The following is an 18,296-nucleotide window of genomic DNA, read 5'->3' on the forward strand; positions in this document are numbered from 1 at the left end:
TCTTAACCAGAACATAAATCCCTCCCTCCCCTGTGATCATAGGCACAACAAGTCCATCTCCCAGTCCTGTGACTTCTATAAAATCCTTATCCAAATGCCAGCAAAGGTGACCTTGTGGCTTTTTAAAGCAGTACTTTATAGTCACTTGACTGCACTTTACCAAAGTCCTTTCCCAGTTTGGCTTTCATCTCCTGAAAATAAATAAACAGAACAGGCTGCCTCCACCTTCCCCTCCTGCCCAGTAGTGACCACCCCTGATAAGCCATGTCAGACAGGCAGGTCTGGGGCTCTCCTGGGCAAGGCAAGGCAAGCCCTGGCATGGGGCATGCCAGCATAGCTGGTAGTTGCATGGACAAGGCAATGTGTATTTAGGATGGGGACAGATACATACTGGTGTGTATCTAAGCTGCACCTTATGTCTGGAGGAGAGCTTAAAGGAAATTATGCCTGTTTCCCATTTCCCTTCTCTAAGGAAAGCTAAGTATGAATGCAGCTGCTGGTTGCCTGATCTTATTTTAGATTGTCCTTAAAGCAGGTTCAAATGTTCAAGTGTTAGAATAGATTTGGGTGGAATACCTTCTGGATGATTAGAACTTAACTCTCTATGTCTCCATGCTTAGCTTGTGGATCATCCGTTACTTCCCAGTATATGTCATTAATGATGCTTTTATTAAGTTTTTATATCTTCTGTCCTCCCTTAACATGTTTCCTTATTCAAGATAAATTCCAGCATCCAAGCTCCCACCAGAAGGGTGGAAAATTTCTGGAGCTGATACCCTCACAAAGATCTGGGATTGCTTTGCTCAGGGCTTTCATGACATCAGGCTTGTCCTCTTGGCAAGCTTTGGGGTTATCTGGAGAGTTAGCTGATACAGTGTCAAAGTGAGTCTGTGTTTTTTCACTCAGCTGGATGAATAGTCTGGTGCCCTTTGAGGGATGCCATGGATTAACTGTGAGTTGGTTTGGTATAAAGGAATAAAAATACCACAGAGTTTTGTGTAAAGCAGCCATATGGTGTCCCTGCAGAGTCTGTGGCTGAGCAAAGCATTTGCACCAGTCATGCTCAGACAAGCTGTCCAGAGATGGTGGAAAAGGAGGCAGAGCACACCAAGAGCCACACTTGCAGCCCTCAGCTCCCCCTCTGAGGGCAAATGAATCTGTAGGGTTTGTAAAGAAGAAAGAAAAATTAAATACAGGCGGGAAATGAAGGCACAACTGCTTCCCCCCCAAGGCTATTTACTCTGTTAGTGCCTCCTGAAGAGCAATAGCATCATTCTGACAACACTTCTGCTGTAATGCAATGGAGGGAGTTTCCTAACTCAAGCTGCTAATTGGTGTGCTTTTGTATGGGAAGAAAGATGGAGTATTCTCATGGTGCTACGATTATGGACGTGATGCTTTCAAAAAGCTGGCCCATAAATCATGAGAAAGAAACTTTTTGCACATTCTGTTTTTGCCTTGATAATAGCACGTTTTGCTAACTCAACTAATTTCCCAGCTAATTTTAGTATGTCACATTTAAGCTGGTGTCCCTATATCTTTTGCTCTGTTCCCTCTACAGATGAGAAATGATTGCTCAGTGCATAAAGTCATCAATTCTTTTCCTTTTCAGTCAAAATCCTCAGTCCTGAGATGGAATTCTTCATAACAGTCAAAAATTGCTAGCTCATAACAAGAAGAGTAATTAGAAAAGAATTCTTAACATATTCCCTACTATGTTTTTTCTAGTTGAGTAGAGTCGTAGCTTCCTTATCTGTTTTATATCAGAAACTTGATGACTGTAAGTGTCATCTGGGACAAACACTGTTCTAATTTCTAATGGTAATTAAGAACTCCGTTTCATCCACTTTAAAGTTCTCAGTCTGTAAAATACCGAAACAGCACACCTCTTACAATATACCTGAATAATTTGCTTTACTGTTCTTATCACAGACCTTAGTTAGAGGCCTGTCTGTGCTTTCCATCTACAGTACCGTGCAATTAAGCCCATTTTAGAGGGTAAACTGAGGCAGAGAGGCATGAGCACATTGTTTTCAGGCTTTTTTCATTCATCTGTCCGCTAGGCCAGGCTGCTGACTGCAGGGCAGTGGATGTTTGTGATCTTTTTGTGTAGGAAGACATGTGAAGTTGTGCCATCTGCCAGTGAGCAGTTCTTGCTTTGAAGTGGTTGCGTTTTAGCAGCTGTCAAAGGACATCCTGTATAAAGACGTGCAGTCACAATGCGGGTGCAGTGTAAATTACAGACAGATTACAGATGCTGCATGCAAAATGAAGCAGTCTAAGGACTTTGGGACATGAACTTGACATGCCTGGGGATGAACTATGAACTATGGTAGCACTTGGGAGATTGCTAATCTTCTCACTTCCAAAGAGAAGAAGACTCCCAGACTGAAATAATAAAGGACATGGATTTCTAAATATGTCACCAGAAGAAGAGAGGTCCCTAAATCCTAGTGCATGAACTTCAGATTTTCCTGTGTAATTATGCACATGCTTACAATTTAATCTGTAATCCCCTCCTTGATTTCTAACATTTTGCCACCATCTTGGGTGGGTCTAAGCCATCCAGGGTTCATTTGCCTAACTTAATTTATAATCCACAGAAGTGACCTTCTTCTGCCTATTTTGGCAGATCCAGTCATATTTTGCCTAATCTGGCCTCCAAAAAATGCTGTTCCAGGTACCTCTGTCCAATAGCGTGATTAGTGAACAAGGTTCAGGTGCATGCCTGTTACCACATAAATAACTCAGCTCATAAGCCTTTTAAAAATGAGCTGTGCCTTTCAATTTTGAAAAGGGCTTGCCTTCAGGAGACCAGGTTTCGGTGATGGATCCCTGCCTGATTGGATTGTGTGCCTAGTCTCTAAAGAAGTAGGCTTTAAAAAAGAAACCAAAAAACCCATTGCTGGTTTTCATCCTGACTGTACTTAGCTAGCCCTCCTCACTCAACACATGACTGGATGAACCCTTTTAAACCACCAAACTCTCTATTGGTGTGCCAGAGTCCTGGGCAAGTGGCTCAGCCTGGAGTATTTCTACTCCAGCAACCAGGGCTGTCTAAAAGCCTTCATACACCTTTGAGGATGTTACTGTCTTAATGGGACCACTCCTTCCCAAGGGGGTCCTCTTTGAGAAGAAAAATGGAGAGTGGAGGGAGAAGATATTTCTGTGCCTAGCATTAAATGACATATTGCAAAGCATGAGATATCTGCTTGGGAACAACAGCCTATGTGGCAGCCTGCTGTGTGGTGTTCAGAGAGCCTGGGGTTGTTTTTCCTGCAAGCTATGCTTCCAATCTCTCCTCCCACCTCATTGACAGTAACATCTGGATTTACCCTCACTCACAGTTCTCTCTAAAAGAGTGTGAGTGCAACAAGAGAAAGAGGGTTTTCTTTCCTTATTGCTCTGATTTGAGGATAGCTTGCAGCTGTGCCTGGCTGGTAGGAATGTACAGATTTCATGGAGGATAGTCGAGAAATATTTCCTTTCCTGACTGCATCACATCCCTGTTCATACACACACTGGCTCACAACTGGGAAGTCTTCAGTTCCAATTCTTCTGGCAACATACAGTAGGGGAAAAAAAGAAATAGAGGCAATGCTTTTTCTTTCTGTCTATGGTCAGGTTGGAGATGGACAACGCTGCATCACCATCAGTAAAGGGGTTAATTATGGAGAAAAGTGTGTTAGAGCCTCTCAGCATTGGAAATATACCAAAACAGAGTAAGTGCTGCAGAGTACAGCATCCTTTCAAGTACTGGTGTTGGTGAGATAGGAGATAGTACACACTAGAGAGTGTCTATTGAGAGAGAGGAGAGACAGATCACTTGTATCTTGAGGGCAGAGCATCTTAGAAATAAATTTAGAGAATAACCTTTCTTTGGGCATTTAATTTCCCTCCTGTTGGAAGTGCTTACCCGCAGTTACCTACAATTAGTTCTGTGATGAGAGCCCATGTGTGTGGGTGTGTGTGTGTACAGCACAAAGGCTATAGTTAACACACAGAACTAAATGTTTTGTTCCAGAGCCCCAAACGTACACAGCCTCTCAATACTCATCAATTTCAGTGGGTGTGAGACCTTTCAAAGACCTGGATTCATACAGAAAATTCTTTGCCACAGGCTTAGGATTAGTGATTTCTTTCTGCTCACGATGCAGTACAAACTTGGAAATCAGCTCTGCATCTATTCATCAGCTGAAGTATGAGCCCCTTTTATTAGTGCCTTTTGTGGCAATAACTGTAATCTATTTAAAGCCTTCAAACTGCAATTCCCCACAGCAGATGTAGTGGAAGCAGATATCCATGGAAATCAAAATGAGCTTGTGTTGCTGTGCAAAGGGTGGGCTCTATTCTGCTCAGCAACAGTTACCCAATTCCTGCCACATGGGCTTTGGCTCCTTCTTTGGTGGTTTGGGCTCGGTGCTAGGTTTCCTGGGGAAATTTTTCTGCCATTTACAGTCCCTGCTGCATAGTCAGTCTCTTTCATTTCTCCCCCTTACAGGGGAGAATTCAAAGAGGAGACACTGCTCTTCTTGTGGCCTAGCTCTGCATCCTCAAAGATGTAATGGCTAAATCCATGTGATATGACTGTCAGCCACGGTCCCCTGTTAACAGCAGCAAACTCATTCTCATCTCAGCAAGTGGTCCTTAAACAAGAACTATGAAGCTGCTATAGGTGGGTAAGTGTGGCAGGAAACAGACAGATACTCTTATTTGGGAAGCTGTTGATATGCTTTGGTTTGTTTGGGTTTTTTGTTTTCTTAATGAACCATTTTATTTAACTAACAAGTTATTTAACAAGTGCATCCTCTGCACTTGGCTGACTGGTGTCAGAGCTGGCCAAGTGCAGGGTTTCTCTGCCTGGTAGGATACCATAGATGGCTACTAAGAATTCTGGATAAGAAATTTTTTGGTGCAAATTACTGTGTAAACCAAGGCTCATATTTGCAACAAGAGTTGTTCCCTGTTAGGCTGTTCTTATTGGAGTGGGGCTGAAGCAAACTGAGAAAAGAGCAGAAGATGCACTAGGTATGCCTAAGAAGGCAGAGTGGTGTCCTTGCAGTGTGTATTGATCCTTACAGGAGTGGTCAAAAGTCCATGCCAAACCCTGGAAAATCCACACAGGTACCAAAACTGTTCAATATTAGTACAATTTAATAGTAATGGCACAGGTAGTGGGATCAAGTCATCCTCAGCAGTTCTGCAGATGACACCAAGCTGAGTGGTGCAGCTGACATACTAGTGGCAAGGGATGATACCAAGCTCCACTCTTAAGCTGTATGCTGTTGTGCCCTCAGAAAACTGTTCTATGGAGGAATTAATGCAACTCCCCAGTACAGCCTAAACTAGTTGTCATGAAATGCCTTGTTCATTTGCTTACTTTTCCCTGAGTAATTGGGATTTGGCCTGCAACAAAGACAGAGATGGGAAGCAAATTTACCCACCCACACTGAAGAGAGACTGTAAATGATGACATTAGTCAAGTAGCAGTTTGAGTCATGTTTGGTACCACAGCACAGCTGGGTCAAGAAGAAATTCCCTGGGAAACTGAGCAAAGAAAAATGGGAAAAGAAAAAAGATAAAAGCACTTTAATTACCACTGGCTAGTTCTTCTTTCTTGTCATTATTTCCTTGGGATGTTGTCACATGCATTACTGGAGGAGATATTGTTTGGTCCAAGTAGGAGGGATTTCTTCCTTCCAACTCTTCAGTAAATCCTAAAGTTCTTTTCAAACAAAGATTGCTATAAAGCTGTGATTCCTGGTTCAGACTCTTTCTTCCATTCAGTTAATTGTTACTGTCCAATGTCCCAGATGTGAAACAGCTGCTCACACAGAAGCATCTAGCCAGATGTTGGAGATCTGATCAGACACTGAAATGAGAACTGGAACTGGGGAAAGGACATTTATATCTTCAGATTCAACCTGCTTCTTTATTAGAGACATAGTAGTTGGCTATGTAATTCCACATTCAGATGACTGAATGACAGTTCCATGTAGAGCATTTTCCCCAGGCTTCAACAAGACATAATTTATCCAAAAATAAAGAAATCCTTTCTCAGTGACAACCTTTTGATCCATTTGAGGCATTATCTTTATTATAATTGGTGGATGAATGACTGAGTATTAGGACAAAGCACAAGAGACCAAAGATAAATAGTCTGTGCTCTGTAGACAACCTTGCTGAGCTGACATTTGTTGACAGCAAGAGTTGCACTGAGATAATTTTCCAATAAGATAAAATGAATCTGTTTCACTCCCCATGAATTTAAAAAAAATAAGGTCATGACTACCATTCCTTAAGTCACCTGTCTTCTGCTGGAGGTTCACCTTTGCATTGATGTAACTATTACAGAAGACCACATCCAGCTTTGTAGTGCAGCTTCTAAAGTTCCTCTAGAAAAGCTGGGTGTAAGCACAGCCTGCCTGACATGCAGCTGTTTGACTCCTGCTGTTTTTCTTGTAGGCTTAACCTGCTCCAGAAAGGGACAGTCACTTCAATCAAGGACAGACTTTGCTCATTTGCTTCCAGATGCTCCATCCTGCTGCACAAGGTAATGTGACACGATTTCATTACATTGGTCTCATATTCAACACAGCTTTAAACTGTACAGAAGCAACCAGTCAGACATAAAATACACTCAAATGGATCTACTTGTTCTTCACATAACTCCTTTGGGTAATTGTGCAAGCCAGTGTGCTCTATCTGTAGGATGAGGCACCATGACACAAAGGACTTCAAAGAGTGATTCTAGCAAGTAGAAGGTTTCAATATAGGAGGTAGCTTGACTTACAGGACAGCCAGAGAAAGGAGATAAGCACTGCAACAAAAACGGATTCAGCTGCAGAAAATTACCCCAAATGACACACTCGAGATGAGCTTCATTGTGAGCTCAACTTGAAGTTTATGGAAGGGAAATTCTTCAGCCATGCTGTATTGAAGAGCAGAAAAAATGACCTCAGATGATCACTACTACTTTCTAAAGAAAAAAAAAAAATCTATTTTTCTAATGTTATCTGAGGAGCACTTAGTTATACATAAGATGTAGTGGTTGATACTGTCACAACAGACTTCCCGTGTTTTGGCAGATATAATGGGTTGGATTGCCACATTTCCAGTCAAGCCAAACAGCATCAAACCATTCCCTGGGAAAAGTTCAAATGCAAATGGTCATATTCTGTCAGCTATGACTCATTGCATCAAGTCCAGTGACTAAGAAGGTCAAGAACAATTAATTCAGAAACGAAGGTACCAGAGCTTTCAATTCTGCTGCTGCACTTCAGGACCATGCTTGGAATAAAACTTGAGAACTCATTTCACAGTCGTCTCTTCCTGAGCTTTGGGATCATCATTGTTTCTCGAAATGTGAACCAAGCACCCTGAGGTGAGCTACAGAGGACAGTAGCTGCCTGCCAGCTGCTCACAAGGACTTTTATTTTGCCTTCCCTCTTCCTTTGACCAGAATTTCCATGATTGGTCATGGAAACCTTCCTGCAACTCTGCCAAGGCAAGCTGCCCATAGATGAAGACCTTAGCGCTATCCAATTTCCCAGCTGAGAATTTTCCCACCTGGCATATGCAGCAAAGGAATGGTTACTCAGGCTTTTCGTTACCAGCATGCCACCTGACTTCACAGCAGTTAAAGCAGGAGGTTTAACAAACTGACATTTGTTGTTTTGAAGTGTGTTTTGTCAGAAAACCCCTCCCTGGCCCGCTGGCAGAGCTGGGCCGCCGGGAGCCGCACAAGCACTCAGCCTTGAGGCCGAGGGGCTGCAGTGCCCTGGCTCGGGGTGTGTGAGGGGCGGGAGCCGCCTTTCAGGGCCGCTCGATCCCGCTGCTCGGGGGTCATCACTGCCGCCCAACTCCCCCAAACTCCAAATAACCCAGTTCCACAGAATTCTGCGTTTTGCGCAGGAATTTGCATTTTGGTGGCAGCACCCCGGGGCCGGATGGAGCGGGCTCTGGGCACAGGCGGAGGCCCCGGTGCGGACATGGCGCGGGCCGTCACTGAGAGGAAGCGCCACGAGATGGCGCCATGGCGCCTCGGCCCCCGCCGAGGGGGGCGGGTGAGTGTTTCGATTGTTTCTTTTTTTTCTTTTTCTTTTTTTTTTCTCCCCTTTTCCCCCTTTTTTGTTGTTGTTGGTTTGTTTTCTGTTTGGCTTCTTCCCTCCTTCCCCCCCCCCCCTTCTCCCCCATCGTCTCCCACGGACAGTCAGGGGAGCTGCGCAGAGCTGTGGGTGAGGATGGATGGCGGGGGCTGTGCAGCGCAGAGCAGCGGTGGGATCCCGGCTGCCTGCCATGGTGGAGGAGTGTGAGGGATGCTCCCTGGATAGCCCCCGGCAAGGAAAACGTGCTCTCTCATCCCTTTGCTGCTCCCACACAAATCCTTAGCCCCTCTCCTCACCCGCAAGAGAGGGCCAGTGTGCTGACACACAGCGTGGCTCAATTCTATATTGAGCGTGGTGTAGGAGAATTCAGCCTCCCCTCTCCTCCTTCCATGCTCTGGCACCCACTTGCACCTCCACCTGCCCCACTGGCCTCTCCCGAGTTTTTGGTTGCCCTGTTCCAAAGGCTCAGGCATTTGCAGGTGAAGGACAACGAAATGCAAGAGGGTGGAAATCCTGATGAAACCCAGTGCCAAACCAGCTGGACAACTCCAGTCCAACACTCTGGCAAAACATGCTTTTCCAGGAGGCTTTTCAGTTTCTGGAGGCCTGAGAAGGATGGGGAGCCTCCTCTCCATCAAACCCCAGCATTTAGTGAGGAGTAGTAGTCCTGAGCCATTGAACATGGATAAGCCGAGAAGAAAGATGTGGCACCAAAACAGACCAAGAAATCACACCTGGTGACATGAACCTGCCTGAATGGCTTTCTCTTCCTCCATGTGTCCTGTTGTCTTCATCAACTCTGAGGAATGATTTTCCATGAAGCTGGAGGGATCTCTGCTGGGCAGGACAATCTGTTTTGTGAACTGATTCTTTTTTCCCCATTACAGGTTATTTGTTTGACCGTTGGATGAACTTCAGCAGGGGTATAAACTATTTCATTGCACTAACCTCTCATCTGAAAACTTTTTACTTCTCTTTTTCTTCTCTTCTTTATTTCTCTGTCCTTAAGAGCACTGAAAAACTCATAGGGCCTGCTTAGTGTTGGATCTTCTGAGCTCTGCAGCTTCCCTTATAAACAGATCTTAAGTCTATTGAATTACAATGGCATGAAAGGCTTTGAGACAAAAGATGGAGTGAAAAATGCGATAGCTGTTCTACAATTAAAAAGAAATCAAAAATAAATAGCAGATTCTGTTCTTTCTGTGTTGGGGGCTTAGTGTGTAGGAATTTACAAACTCAGTTAAAAATAAACCAACCCCAAACTACTTTGCATGAAATGTCAATTAAAAAAAAAAAAAGGAAATCTTCTAAACTGTAGGAAACAAAATGATTTTTTGGAAGCATCTTTTCCCTTAATTGGACATCTATTTCTAGATGGAGTCATTTGTGCATGGAATCCAGCTGTATGGCTTTTGTTTGGCAGTGAAATGATCAGTTCCTGAAAGTGTGAACATCATGTGGAGAACCCCATCCATGCCTTGAAAAGGACTCCTGCCAGAACAGGGCTTTGTTGGCAGTGTCAGAGGGTGCAGAGTCAAGGTATGTTGTAATCCCTAATTGTATGTATTCACAAAATGGCCTCTTAACGGTGCTGCTGGCTTTGTTGGGGTTGGAGTTAGTGCCCCAAGAAGGGTGTGGAAGTCCATGTACCAGGCTAGCCCAGGATCTGCTGCTTTTAAGAGAGGCCAGAGGAGGTGGGTCTGGGTGTAGGCAGGACAGGCACAGGGCACAGCTCCCCTCTCCTCTGCCAGGGCTGTTGAGGCTGGGGCTCCTGACAGGCTTTGGCTGGGGGCTGATGACTAATGCTGGGATGAGCAGCTACTGCTCCAAGTACTCTCTTTCCCCTGAATGACTGCAGGAGCATCTGTACCTACCTGTAAGAGCTCTCTCCCAGTCCTCCATTGCCTTTTATGTCCTCTCCCCTTAAGGTTTCCTTTCTCACATCAAAATTCACCTGTCCAGGCTCCTTATCCCACAGATGTGAAAGCTCATGACACTCCAGTGATACAGGTCTTTTAAAAGTCCAGCCCAACCCCATCGCAAGCCTCCCCTATTCCCTTCCTCCACTCAGATCTCACTGCCATCAGTGGAAGTGGTGAGGGCTCACTGTTTTTTGACTTTGGGGTGTTAGGGCTCCCCTGGACCCTTTTGCAAATGCTCCTAAGCCTCACAGTGCCTATTTCAGCAATATTATCAGCCAAGTTTGGCAGAAGGTGGAACCCATGTCGTACAGGTAAGTCTCTGTCTCACTCCAGACAAGTCCTGCCTCCAAATGCACTGAATAACCACTTGGCAACACAGATATTTCTGTCACATCCCAGTCTGAGGTATAATTCCTGTTCTTCATTTGCAACCAGGTAAGATTTAGGACCTTCCAACCCCCCTTTTAACTCCATAACATCCAATTTAACCCTTCACAACATGTTAACACAGCTCCAATTCCCAGGCATGCTCAAGCTTTGGAGAGATTCCAGTTAAATTCTTTGCAGTTCCACACCATTTCTAGCTACCGCATGTCACCTCTTCTTAGGCCAACATTTAGCAGAAGACTTCTCCATCGAGCTTCCAAGATGTTGGCTGTCAACATGCAGACATGGAAACTGGCCTCCCACTTCTCTCCTTCTTCCTTCCCTTCCTCTCTACCATGCTGCAGAGTCCCCTGGGCTCCTGCCATGTGGAAATAATTCCATAAAAACAATCTAGCTGTCTCTGGTAGATGAATATGGATGACCTGCTTTCACAGAGACCCTCCACAACTAGTGCAGTTTCCTACCTTCTCTCTTTCCCTCCTTAAACTAGACAATTTCTTTTTCATAAGAAGTAAAAGCAGCCATGAAGCCATGAGTCCTTCAAGGAAAAGATGTTTTCCTCCTTCCTCCTCCTTCCACCTACATGGCATTAATCTTAGGCTGTATTTCGCAAGTTTGATTTGAAGTAAGCTTCTTGCTGCTGGCAGAATCTGCCTCCGCGCCCTCTCTGCTCATTCAGTGAGTGACACTAATCAGTGGTGTGGGAGGTAGGGACAATATCAAGTACCAAGGTGATTGACAAGCCTCACTCAGAAGGTACATGTACCCCAAAAGGTACATGAGGGTGAAATAGGGTGGATCAATCAATCTCTTTGTATCATTGCCCATTGCTGGGACAGTTTTTCATTTAAATTAATAGTTCACTGAGAAGAGAAGAAGAAAAAAAAGCAAGTTTTCCCTCAAAAAAGCCCTATTTGTTGAAATTGTTGAAGATTTTAGAGTGTTTTTGGGTTTTTTTTCTCCTGTTAAATGAGAAAATGCCTCCATGTTAATCACAATATGGAATCTACATGAAAAATCAGACCCTGCTGGGCAGGAAAAGATCCTCTGAATTATCTCAGTGGGAGAGCTGACACTAATTTACTGCTGTTGTGCACCAAGTACTTCTGATGCAAAAGATGAATGGAGCTGAAAGTTTGTAACTTGACTTGCATGTACATTTAGGCTTTTTCAATAGCATCAGCTGGGCAATGTAAATTGGCATGAGACCCTTGATTCGTGGTTAGAGTCAGCAACATAGCCCTGCCCTCACACCTCATTTCTTTTGAGCATCTTCTTTTTCTCCTCCCCATTACATATACTTTTTGCTACTCCAGAGCCCTAGATGTAGAAATGTGCTGCTATTTCTCTGCTGTACTTTCCAAAAATGTGAGTTTTATGCCTGTTGTGGTTTATTCCCATGAGTTTGCCAATGAGCAATTTAATGAACAGAGATAGAGATGGAGGAAGCAGCCACAGCCCTCCTTGTCACAGAGATGTGAAGGATGATGATGTTTTATGCTATAAGCAGGTTGCATGAGAGATATTTCCAAACCCTTTTCTACTCTGCTCCTTGAACAATACTGTAGGCTGCAGCTGTGCTAGAAAACTAAATGTAGGATCTTTCTCTGGCACTGAAAACAACTGGAATGGAAAGGTCTGCATTTACTTACATTAAACCTCACTACCCCCCAGAAGAGGGTGGCTGTCTGCAAACTCCTTATGAAGAATTGTTCCTGGCCTGGCTTAAATCACAGACTGTTTAAAGGCATTGTCTGGTAGGACCCCTCCTTGGTCTGGGTCAAAAAGCAACAGGGAGTGCACTACAATTTAAGAGTGGTCGATTCTGTTCTGGAGTCTGGGAACACAACCTGGCACCATTTAATTTTTAATGAAGTCATGACCAAGATGTTTCTTGCTTCTGAGCATTTGTTTTTATAAGTTCCATAACACAGCTTCCACCTTAAAGCCCTTTCTTCTGTGTCAGGGTGGGAGGTGACAGTGGACCAGAGAAGAAGGGAAGATGAAGGCAGAATAAATCCTGATGCAGCGGAGCAAAAAGGAACGCCAAGTGAAATCTCCCTCACAGTATTTTCCTCTCTGCAGGGCAGAGGCTTGTGCCACTCCACCTTCTGGGGGAACACTGGAGACTGTAATTGTCCAGGTGGGAAACTATCCCAACTTTCTTAGTGGCTTCTGTTTTGTAGTGTCCCTTTGCCTGAATGTGCAATTTGCTGTTTCTGTGATGAGGCAAGAATTCTGAAGAGGTGGTCCCCAGGCTGGGAAAAGTAGTCAAGACTTCTGGCCAAAGATGAACTTGGCTATACTTCCAACAGGAAAGTTGTCTCTTTAACCACTGTTCAGCTTCTCAAGTTTTATGGTCAGATATAAATGACCAAATCATTGGGGTATTAGTTTCCAGTGTTTTTGTTTAACTTTCAGGATCAACACCTCCAGCTTTTTGGGCTTGCATCAGATTACATGCTAGTATGGGCTCACCCTGGCAACATATTCTCACAGCCTAATTGGAGGCGCAGACTTTGGGAATACCTTGCTTGGCCTTGTGCTTTCACATCAATCCTGCAAGTCATAGGCCATTGGTGCCCAGCTACTACTGCTGGCCTGATGTCAAGTCCCAGATCCCAGGAATAGCACTACTACTCAGTTAAAGGGGACATCTGACATACACACACCCTTAGATATTTTTTTGCTCATCTGAGTTTGCTTCCCGAAGTTTCCTGTTTCCCTCTGAATTATTTCTGTTTGAGTAAAATGAAAGGTTTGGCTTTGGGGTTTTTAAATTTCTTTTCCTGTCTCTTCCTGAGAAAGAGTGAAGCCTACAGACAGCCAGAACCCAAACTCAGGAGCGCAGTGCTGGAATGCCTCTCCTGGGTCAGGGTGTCCATTTCCTGACTGCAACATCCTATCATGTCACACAAGGTCCTTCATAATGCGTCAAACTTATCTTTAAAAATAGTCATGCTCTTGCCTCTGGCCTCTGGAACACAGGCAGAAAATGAAACTTTTAAAACTATCCCAAAGAGACGTTTCCTGTCCACTGGACAGACTTTACCCTGTGACAGCCCCATCTGCTTAATTTTTCCCATGTTTTGCCCACCTTTTTGTGTTTTCTCTTCTCTGCCCCTTCCAGGCTTCAGGAAGTAAATTGTCTTTAACTGTGTTGGGGTAACCTGAAGATTGAATCCTGTCACCCTTGGCCTGACCTTTCTTGACATACTCAGCTCCTGGCAAAGAGACAGACAGCACATCCCACCACAGAGCAGTTTCTGGCTTAATGCCCATATTCAGCTGGAGTCATGTCAAGGCATGAGCCTCTGACGTTTCCTGTCACAGCAGACAACTGGGGGACCAGTTATCATGTTTCAGGCCTTTGTGAGGTTGCTGCTTTGCTGGCATGGTCTCAAAGACCAGTTTGTCCCTAAACTTTCGCTGCAAGCTTGTTAGTGTTGTGCCAACATAATCTGGCCCCTCTGAGGCTACTGACCCTAAACTCTGGGCTCAGCTGTGCTTTTCTCTAAGTACTCCAGAATCAAACTTTGAACACGGCACTGCTTATCAAGTGAGTCTTGTATAATTGCCATGGTGTAGCACTGTGAGGCTTCCAAAGTGCTCTCACTTGACTTCTCACTTCTGAAATTAAAGCCATTTTGGCTGGCTGTACACTTATTTCTGGCATGGTCTGGGGCTGTGCCCCACAATGGACTTGTTGGAAGACACCATGCATCTGTTGGAGTATATCACAAGTCCCTTTTCAGGGTATTATCACAAGTTTAATTTCTCTGCAGACCAAAACAATTCTGTCTGGTATGGGACACAGACAAGATAAGCACTGTGGCCTGGAAATTCAGAAAGATTCCCATAATCTAGGCTCTTTACCATACAGTTTCTAATATTTTGCCTAGCACCAATGTTGACTTGTGTGAGGCAGGACAGGATAGGGGAAAGCCCTCAGTTCTGGCAGTGATTTGTCTCTCTCTGTGTGACATGGCATGAAATTACATCTGATGGTTTTCTGAGATGGAACACAACATACTGCAGAGAAGAGTCACTGTACCACATATACAAAAAGCCTTTGTCTCCTCAGCTGCCTCCCTAGACACGCCAAAAGGGAAAAGGCTGTGGAAACTGTGTCTGTATCTGTGGAAACTCTGGTTGCAGGCTTGAGCATACATCAAGGACATGGACTAAAAGCCATCAATAAGGCACAGATATGGCTCTGCAGAATGCAACAACATGCAGGTGATGAGGAAAGTCAGAGGACAAGTCTGACGTGCAAAATGGGGATGTATCTGGCAGTATCAGCACAGCTCGGCAGAGCCACTGATTTCCTCCTGATTCTGGCTAAGCAGAAAAAGAGGAAGATTTCACCTGAAGTTTACCAGAGCTAGAAATAATAGGTACTCTCCTTCTCTTCTGGCCTTTTAGTAAAAACTTGGAGTGGAATAGAAGAGGACAGGACCCTTCTAGTTAAGAACAGTGGCAGACACAAAACACGGAACTAGTTTAGAGATAGTTTTATCACTCACTTGCTAATAATGTTCTATTGTATTGGGGTCCTGGAGCATCCCACATACATCTAGTCAAAACACAGCTGGCTGCATTATATGTTCCTGCTTCATATTCTCCTATAGCCATTGAGGTCAAAGATAGAGGTAGGGAGTATAGAGCCAGGCAAATGCAGGTGGGGGCACAGATTATGTTTGGAGTTCCACCCTCTGTTTTCCTTTAATTCCTGGTTGACAAAAAGATACCATGGGAAAAAATGCAAACCAAACATTTTACTTTGGAATACACTAATTTTCTCAGTTCTTTTAAGAAACAGAAAGCTTCTCTCTTTTTTTTTCTTTTTTTTTTTTACCCCCTAATGTAAATGAATGGGAAAGCAGAAGGGCCTCTCAGACAGTTCTTGTTTTACTAAGAAAATCTTCCCTACTAAAGCACCTCTCAGGCAAGGTCACCTATTTTTTTCAGTTTTCTTTTTAGTGGAAATTTGTTTCAGAATGATATTTTCTCCTCATAAATCTCAGTCCTTAAATGTTCCTTCTTCACTCAGCCAATTTGGATGAAGCTGAAAAAGTGTTCAAGTGACCCTAAACTAATTTTATTTTCAAAAGTCAATTCAGTGTCTGAAGTTTCATGGAAAATCATCAAAACTCAAGGCTCATTAATGAATGAGGTGCTTTCAGACATTTTCCTCTTTGGCAAAATTCTTATCTGAGAAGAGAAAATTCATTGGGGAAGATGTGAAGTCCCAAGGAGGGATAGAAAACATCCGTAAGCTCTCCCTTGAACTAATGGTGTTCGTTTCTTACACATCTGCTCACTCTCCAGCAGAGCACAGTGTCCTGCTGCTACCTGGGTTCTCTCCATCATCTGGGTTCTTTTTCATCTGTGAGGGTTTTACTGCACAAGGGCAGCCCTTTCTTCAATGATCATCCTATGGAGGGAGGACACAAAGTTTTACTATGAACTGCTTTGTCAAAGCCTGTGATGGAGGTATTCCTCTCTGGGAGAGAGAATTCCTGGTGAAATAGCAGGTCTTGCATGTGCTACACCTCTACAAAGGGGTCAATGAGGAGTCTTTGTGCTTTTTCACTGCTTCAGATTTAAATTCTGTAGGTGACTAAAAATGTCTGTTTCATCAACTTGTGTTTCAAAAGTGAGTACATACCCTGCTCATAGCAGTGTATGATGCATTTCCTTCTCCTGAGATCTGTGGGAGGTCCCAGATCACAGTCAGGAGAGGGGAAGACATTCCTTGAGATATCATCTGGTGACCAAAGGGAAGGGCAGTCAGCAGGCCTTTGCCATGACTTGGCAATGCCAACATGGCTGCCTCACTTCCTCGCCCTGCCCTGATTCAGACTTCACGATAGCCTGGTGTAAGAGATTTTCTCTGCCTATCTCAGGAGACAGTCCAGAGCTGGGTCTGAACAACCGTGTGCCACAACTGGCTTGGGGCTGGCACAACAACTGGACTACAGCATGCCACAAAGATGCTCTGTTTGCCTAAGAGAAGTCTCCTTGGCAACAATATCTGGGAAACACTGTGAGGAACCAGTGCCAGAATAATAAAGAATTTACCCATCCCATGAGCTTTTTGGAAGCAGTGTATAATCCTTACACCTGCTTTGTCTGTTCCAGTAAGACCACCTGAAGGAAGAGCATTATTGAATTATATTAGGTCTTGGTGCTGCTACTGCCACAATGTAATAGTTCCAAGGTCTCTACTGAAATAAATAGCTTCCAGATGTTAACCAAGAAGGTGGTGGGTTAATATTGCATACAGCAGCTTCTTCTCACTTTAGGTTGCAGATAAGATACTAGTAGAAAACAGGTAGAAGCCATCATAGGATATAAGAGAGATGCTGTGGAGTACAGGAGATAATCAGTAGAATTCTGCCCTTGTGTTTGCATACATTGGGATTTCCAATTTGCTGTGCATTTGTGTATTGTCCGGAATAACAGGGTCCTGGTCTGTTGGCAGGACTCCATAATACATATAAATACCACTATGGCTGATGGCAGACCTTGTGTAACTGCCCCAAAGTTGACAAAAGTTGCAAGCAGTCTGAGTCAGTGCCATTGTGTAAGGAGCTAATTTCTGCCCTCACAGTGTTGTGGCCAGCTGGAATTGTTCTCTCTGATAATTGACGATCTGGATTTCTCCCAGATGGCAGCATCTCATAAAGAGTATCTGAGAAGAGCTCTGCTCCTCTCTTTAATAAGGCTCCACAAGAGAGCTGTTCATCCCTGTCACCCCTTATCCATTGCCTCAGGCAAGTCTCCTGTCAATTTGCAGAACAAGTAGTTGCTCTGTGTTTATTTTTCCTTTTTATTTTATTTCTTTTTAGAAACTTCTATTTATTACCTTGGCAATGAGCCACCCAGCAAGGAACAAACTGTTTTGTGACAGAAAAGATGACACATTCTGCCCTGGACCAGCCAAAAGCACTGCCACTTATCTTACCCATGCCATCATCTAACCCCTCAAGTTGTGTTTAACAAGGCTGTATTTTCCTGAGGCATTCGTATTTCCAGCAGAGAGAGGGAGAGAGAAGGTGGTATGCTGTGCATCCACCCAAGGGTCCCTGAGGTAAAACCTTTCCACAGCACACTCCAGCTTAGCACACAGACATGTAGTGGCTGAGGGACAGGGACTTGCCAGTGTGTCCTTTTAATCCTGTAGCTTTTGGGACTTCCCAGCTCAGCAGATGCTGAAGAGAAGAAGCCTGTAGGTAGAGCGGAAATCAGGAATTATGCAGAGTGTAATTGCTCTCCTGTGTAGCTGGCACTGCAGCAGCTCAGCTCCTGATTGAAGTGATACTTGTTTCCGGTCTGCCTCTTCACCTTTTAACATGTTTATCCATCACTGTGGTACCCAAGTGCCTCACAATCCAGAAGATGTTTATCCTCTCTCAGCCAACCCATGACTGTTATTTGCCCTCTCTCAGGGATGGGAAACCAAGACACTGATTCATGTAAAGGGTGTGGAAACTGGTAGAACTCTTCCTAGGGGCAGTTAGATCTCTGACCTGAAGAACAAGACAGAAACCCATGTTACCTAACACACAGTTATTTTACCAGCTTGAGCTTACTCCAACTCTGAAACTCCTGAAAACTTTGCAAAGACATTGAAGAACTAGTTGGGACCTGTCACAGTCCTGATGCTAGTGGGTTTTGAAATGCAAGCTGGGAAGGTGTTTCTTGTGGTTTTGTGTGGCTCTAGTTCCCAGTGGAACCACAGAAAGACCACAAGTTCCACTGTAATAGAGTTGTCCATTTTTTCCAGATAAGGTCCCGATGTGTGAAGGAATTGTTTCTTGCAGCTAGAATTATCCATCACTACCCCTTCATCCACCACATCTCTGGAAACTGT

The sequence above is a fragment of the Parus major genome, chromosome 1A (genome assembly GCF_001522545.3).
Source record: "Parus major isolate Abel chromosome 1A, Parus_major1.1, whole genome shotgun sequence".
NCBI lineage: Eukaryota > Metazoa > Chordata > Aves > Passeriformes > Paridae > Parus > Parus major.